Source organism: Salvia miltiorrhiza, unplaced genomic scaffold, assembly GCF_028751815.1.
Source record: "Salvia miltiorrhiza cultivar Shanhuang (shh) unplaced genomic scaffold, IMPLAD_Smil_shh original_scaffold_305, whole genome shotgun sequence".
In the NCBI taxonomy this organism is placed as follows: Eukaryota; Viridiplantae; Streptophyta; class Magnoliopsida; order Lamiales; family Lamiaceae; genus Salvia; species Salvia miltiorrhiza.
This window is the reverse complement of record NW_026651524.1, coordinates 529,468-536,511: the sequence shown is the minus strand read 5'-3', so window position 1 is coordinate 536,511 and position 7,044 is coordinate 529,468. Positions and strand designations below refer to the sequence as shown.

Genomic DNA, 7,044 nt, shown 5'->3' with positions numbered 1-7,044 from the left:
AAAGCCTATTATATCCTTGGGATCAAGATCTATTGAGTTTGAGCTAATAGATTGTTAGGCTATCAAAATCCACTTACATAGACAAGATGTTAAGGCAATACTCCATAAAGAAGTCTGAAAGGACATCTACCAATGGAATATGACATCTTTTTGTCAAGGAAGGATTGTCCTTCTAATGATAATGAGATTTAATGCACAAAGAATGATCCTAACGCTAGGGCAATAGGATGGTCATGAATGTCATGATTTTCATTACACAAGGTGTAGTTTGTGTGCTTAACATCGTTGGCAGATTTTAAGAGATATTAGAAACAAAAGATTATGTTAGAGCAAGTTCCCACATAAGAGGACATAGCTAATCCTTTTGACCAATTGTTATGCATTGTGAATCATAACAAACACTTTGAGTGTTTGGGCATTGGATATCTTAGAGACTGGCTTTAGTCAGTGGGAGTAAAAGTAATATGTCTAGAAATAATCTGTGTTGAGACTTATTACTTGATCACATTTATGACATTTGATGTCACTAATGGCATTATGCATTTATTTGATTGAATACTTTGATTATTTGTTTTCATTCAATTAAATGTTCCCATGAGTTAATACTGTTGCTAATTTAGTGGGAGGTTAGCAATAGAGTATAACTCTTAAAGATCCCCAACTAAGGATCATCAAGATTGGGATATTGATGATATGTTATAAGTTGGCATGCGATCTGTATCACATTCTTAGAGAATATAGTTGTTCCCACGACTATGAGATATTAGATACTCGTGATAGATGCATGGATACTTTAGAGAGTATTGGCATACCCAACCAATATATCATTTGTTTTGGTGTCTATGATTATTGGTGTGTGGAGTTTGTGACAGTCCTTTGACTTGAGGGCAATGCTTATCTTACTTATTGAATGGTATACTTTGACCAAGTACAATGCTTGCACTCCAACCAAAGGAGTAGATACGGCTTGTGTTGGGTATATCGGGATATAAGGGAAGGTGGTAGTTGTGCCAAGATAGGATTCATTCCTCGATTTACATTTCGAGAAGAACACTCAGTTTCTCTATATTACTTGACCGTTAAGTCACTGGCCAGTGCAATTGATATGTTCGAACTTTAAAAGTTGAACATGATCGATGAAGGTCATTTAATAAAGATGAGATAAATTGATAGAGCTATTAGAAAGACACAATAGCAAATTCTAGGCTCTATCGAGTGGTTCGTGAATGAAAGGATGTTACTATATCTTCGCATAAAGGTTTTGTTTACAGAATCCACGTAAACGTTCTTCATATATCGAGTTCGCTACACAACGCAGTCTCGGAGTTTTGTGTAGACTTTAATTTGATTATCGACGATAATGGAGGCCTATTGGGTCACACTTTATGTGTATTGTTGATTCGCTTAAGAGTGCAAAGTTAGTGCTTGGTGTTTAATCTAATGCTAGTCCAAGTGGGAGATTGAAAGATATCATGGACTAGATTAGGATATATTTGATATATTCTAATACTAAGTAAGACAGTTCAAGTGTGAATTACTTAGTCGTAATTGTTTACTCAAATGTGAATTCCTTAGTCGTAATTGTTGACTAAGGAAGACAAGACAATTTAGAATTGTCTTCTTCGCTTATAAATAAGGAAGCTTGGTCTTACGAATAATATACGAAAACATACGAAAACATTAGCTTAGAGCTTTTGGTTTGCAAACACTAAGAAAGCACTATAGTTTCAATCGGAGATTTCCTAGCTGTCAACGATTGAATCGTGCACTTGGAATAGTTCCTGCATCGAATCGACATACACGTGGATACCTTAGTAGTGGATTCACGACACGAATCGAGACGCACGCGTACCACACAACGAGTAAGTTATTCCTTTCGTTGTGTGCCTATCTCTACACATGATGCATTTGTAAATCTAGATCTAATCCTTGAATGTATATTCCACTGCGTATCATTAGATGATGTCAAGGATAACTAACAGTGGCCTAACCAAAACAAAAGTCTATCCTCATAACTTAAAATAAAAGAAAAGTGGCGCAAGGCCCACTTAGCAACATAACTAAATTAAAATCAGTCAAAATCAAACATGGTGGCCTAGCATTTCTTTCTTCTCGGCACTTTAGCCTTCAATCCATGTAATCAATTCACACCCAGTCAAAATGGGCACACCGCACGGCAGACGTGCACAGCTTCCTCTTCACACAACTTCACCACTTCAAAACTCTTCTCAAAATTAATACTTTTTCTCCAAAACCTATCAAATACCATCAAGAGTAATGGACTAAAATGATTCAATAATCTTCATCCAAAATGATAAGAGTAATGGACTAAATTTCGAACATTTTATTTTTTTTCAATTTTCATTTTTTCATTTGTCATACGCGATCACAAACTACTTATGTACATAATTCGAAGATCAAATATATTCACATGAACACTTCTACAAACTAGATCGACCAAACGAACTTGAAAGGTGCAAGTCACAGTGCACAAACAAAATCATCACTCGTGTCAATGTCATCTTCATCTTCATCTGTGTCGATTTCATCCAAATCAATGCTCCCTCCCAACAAAACATCCTCCATTTTTGTGGGTTGCCCCGATATCCTTGCCTCTTCTATTATGCCCAATGCTTCCTCAATACTTTGACAACCATACTCATCTGCACCAATATTCACTTGCACACTACCTCTCTCGCCCTCCATCAATTCCATAGCTAGGTTCTTACAAAACCATGGATGCTTCTTCATCTCCGAAATGGTTATCCTCTGATCATCACAGAAAAATTGAGCCTCGTTTTTAATAAGAAGGACTCATTCTTTTTTATATATTTTAAATTTATTATGAAAAAATGAGGGATTTTTTTAAAAATTCTAACCTTGTTAGGGTCGGCCACAAAGATTCGTGATAGTAGATGCCTGCACTCCTTTGAGACTCTAACGTAGTAAGGAATCGAATAGTGGACACTCAATATTTTCTGTGAAGAAAAATATTTGTCAACAATTATTAATCGAAATGAAAATACAATTAAGTATTTGTAGGGTGAATTAGAAATGTTACATTGATTGTTTTCTTGAAATTTCTTGGATCATCCGAATCCTCAAATGGATAAGCACCAACTAGCATTACGTAGAGAGTAACCCCACATGACCAAACATCTGCAATCTTAAGGGGCCAAACAAATAAATGGAGTAGATCAAGAGTAGGGCCCATCAAAAAAATAAACGACATTTAATTTGGTTGCTACCTTGCCATCATACTCTTTCCTGGATAGGACCTCGGGTGCAATGTAGGCGGGCGTCCCAACCGTCGATTTCGGTTGAGAATGGAAAACCGATGACTGAATATTAATTTAATTAATTAAGTTGAGTATAAATTAATTACATTGTTTCAAATCATCCCTACCTTAGAATATCCGAAATCGCATATTTTGAGGCGCGGCGCTGGGCTTCCATCCAATAATGTGTTCTCCAGCTTTAGATCTCTATGGCAAATTTGCTGCATTATATTTCATCAAATTAAATATATATATAATGGTAACAAATAAATAATTCGTGACCTCATCACGCATGCATATAACATAAAAGTTAATTCGTTTGTAGTTAGTAGTTACCATGGAATGGCAGTAACTAACTCCGGATATGAGCTGCTGAAAGAAGAAGCGTGCCTAAAACATTCAACCTTAATTAATTAAAAATTGAAGGTAATTAATTAGTTGAGCAAAAAGAGAAGAGTAGAAGGTATACCTCATCTTCACTGAATCTGCCGGCGTTACAAATCCGGTCAAAGAGTTCGCCGCCGGCAGCATATTCCATCACAATGGCTAGGTGAGTTGGTGTCAGCAACACCTGCACAAGTAATAATAAAATCCCAAAATTAAGCTATTCTTCATCATCGATCAGCAACAAACACACACACACATATACTCTCTAGATCTTAATTATATAATTAACTGATTACCTCCTTGAATCTTAATTATATTTGGATGCTTTAAGGATCTGTGGTTCATGATCTCCCTTTGCACATGCTCATCAATCTCCACAAATGGAAAACACACATACATCATTAAGCCTCTCAATTAATAATTTAATTGATTGATTTATTGAACAAGAGCTATATAGAGACCTTTTTTCCTCTTTCAATGAACTTGACTGCATAGAGTTCACCGCTCCATTTATCTCGAACAAGCTTCGCAACACCAAAATTTCCAGACCCTAAACCTTTCACGATTTCATATCTTTCCATTTCAGACCCTAAATCAGCAAGATCAATGATGCATATATATAATTGTATATATATTCTTGAATTTGCTGGATGAAGTGGGTGGGTGGGTGGGGCTAAATGAGCAGCTAGCAATTGCATGAGAAAATGTGGTGTTGAAAGTAATAAGCAATCTCTCTCTCTCTATATGGAGGTGTCATACGATGAATTTCGCAAGTTTTGCAAACTTCAAACTCCAAAGCTAGGCCCATTGTTTTGATTGGTGTACACTTGTGTTCGACGAATTTAATAAATCAATGCTATTCACCCAATAGTGGCCTATACTTTATTATTATTATTATTTTGTTTTTAGGGGAATAGTAGCCTATTTTAGTGGTCCTTAATTTTATAGTTGAAGATTCTACTTATTTTATAATGTATAGTACCTGAAACTTTTTCTTTATAAAAGAATGATGCTTTGCAATGCTTGTCCTTTTTTTTTTCGCAATGTAACGACATGCCATATATTTTTTCATGTGATAAATCAAATACGAAAAGGATTGATGTAGCAAGACAAATTAGTATTTATATTTTCATCATATTTTTCATGATTTCTAATTATTAATATATCACTTTTTTTTTGTAATAGGTTTGCTACGTGAAAAATACTGTGTGGTATTTTATTATATTGGGAATAAGGACAAGGATTCATAGTCATCCCTTTTTTCTAAAAAAATATATATGTAGTTCTGGTATCAATATAATATACGCCGTACTTAGTTGATTTTATTACACTAAGGTACAATATATGTAATGTGTTATGTGTAATATAGAAAATAGCTTAAATGTCAATTCTTAATTATTATGAAAACGTATAATTATCCAATTGTAAAGATTTTGTTATATATCACTTGAGTTTGAATTTGATAAAGACAGTTTTTTTTTAAAAAAAAGCTAATAAATTTTATTACGAATGTAGTAAATACACATACATATATATCAAATGGGATCCTCTGTCCTAAAATATAGTGTGTACCACTCTTCATTTCTTTATATTTATAAATTATTTTTTATTTCATTTTAATTTATTATGCTTTTATATATTATAAAGATAATTAACAAGGGTTCACTCATCCATTTAGGGTTTATAATTATTTTTTTATATTTATTTGAATTAATAATAGATTATTTGGGTTCATTAATTCAAAGTTAGGATACATAATTTTTTAAATTTTAATTTTTCAATGATAAATACTAATTAGAGTTTATAATAATATAATAATTTTTATTTTTATAAAACACAATTTATAAAATAAAGAAATGAAGAGTGGTACACGTGGAACACACAATATTGTGGGACAGAGGATCCCATTTGCATATATAGGGGAGCGCTCCAATCAGATCTCCTATTTTTAGTGAGATCTTAGATTCAATCTCGTGCGTTTATTTAATGAATCATATGGCTAGATTTTTATTTTATTTTATTCATTATTTAATTAGCTAAAGGTTAGATTTGTCCTTAATAATTTTTCCATATCCAGTTTAATTTGATTTCTTAACATATCTAAATTATTATTTTATTTATCATTAAATTTGATTTGATACATATCTTTTAGTATGCACTAATATTTTTTATTTCTAGCGTATTGATTTATGGCCGGTCAGATCTTTTAATTTCTGGCCGATTCTTTAACTTAAATATATGTGTTTATTTATTTATTTATGGCATATCTTATCAGATGCATATTATTTAGAGTTTTTTTTTTTTTTATAATTATATCTCTTTCTTATCTTGTATTTATCGTTCAGTATATTATTTTATTGTTTTGGAAGACTTCATTGTTTGTAAAGAATTCATAATTCACGTATTTACATAACTAGCATTTGCATCCCGTGCAATGCACGGGTAAATATTTTTAATTTTTATATTTACATAAAATTAATACTAATTCAATTATTATACTTATAAATATAATAAAAAATTAATTTTAATTGAATATATCTGAATTGAATATTGAAAAATAAAAAATAATTCACAATTATAAAATTTGATATTATGAAAAACAAAAAAATAAGTTAAAAAATTAAAAATAAAATACTAATTAAAAAGAATTAAAAATATATTTATTCAAAAAAGATGAAAGAGGAGAGAGAAGTTTATAAAACTTTAATATTTAAACAAATTTAATTTTTACATTTCAAATAAAATATTTTCATAAATATATCATATTAAAGCTCTTATCGTGATCTTTAATTTGATATGCATATTAAATATTTTATAATTAATCGAATTTCACAATTTTGGAAAGAAATGTAACAACAAATAAGAAGTTAAAGAAAATGAAAATAAAAAGAAAAATATATAATTTAAACATAATCCTTCAATTTTATTATAACTACAAAATTGCCACTCAATTTTGAAATTAATTTAAAATTGATTTCAAATTGGAAACTCCCTTTTTAATATAGTATAGATGTCAAAAAAAAAAAATCACGTGTTTACATTTTTCTGTCATAAAAAGTTCATGGTTTGTTCATTATCAGTCAATATTTTTTTTCACAACTTGAATTGTTCTTGTTGTCATTCGTTTCTCATGGAGAATTCATATCGTTTTGTCCAAACTATTCGAATACTAAAATATTTTTTAATATATATTGTATTCGATCATGTTTGACTTCCTTTTAAGTACACATGACCAGTGCACCACAATGATTCCCAAATAAAAGTTCATTTCTCACGAACACAAAAATAAGAGTTCACAATGTATCGTCGATCGTGGATGCAGATAACACAAAAGGCACTCCCAGTGTACTTAGCATAAAAGGAAATATAAACTAGGTAG

At 31.3% G+C, this 7,044-nt stretch overlaps 1 pseudogene; it reads right to left on the bottom strand.

Moving 5' to 3' along the window:
• Positions 1 to 2,324: 2,324 nt before the first annotated feature.
• On the bottom strand, positions 2,325 to 4,313 carry LOC131004039 (serine/threonine-protein kinase SAPK2-like; annotated as a pseudogene).
• Positions 4,314 to 7,044: the final 2,731 nt, after the last annotated feature.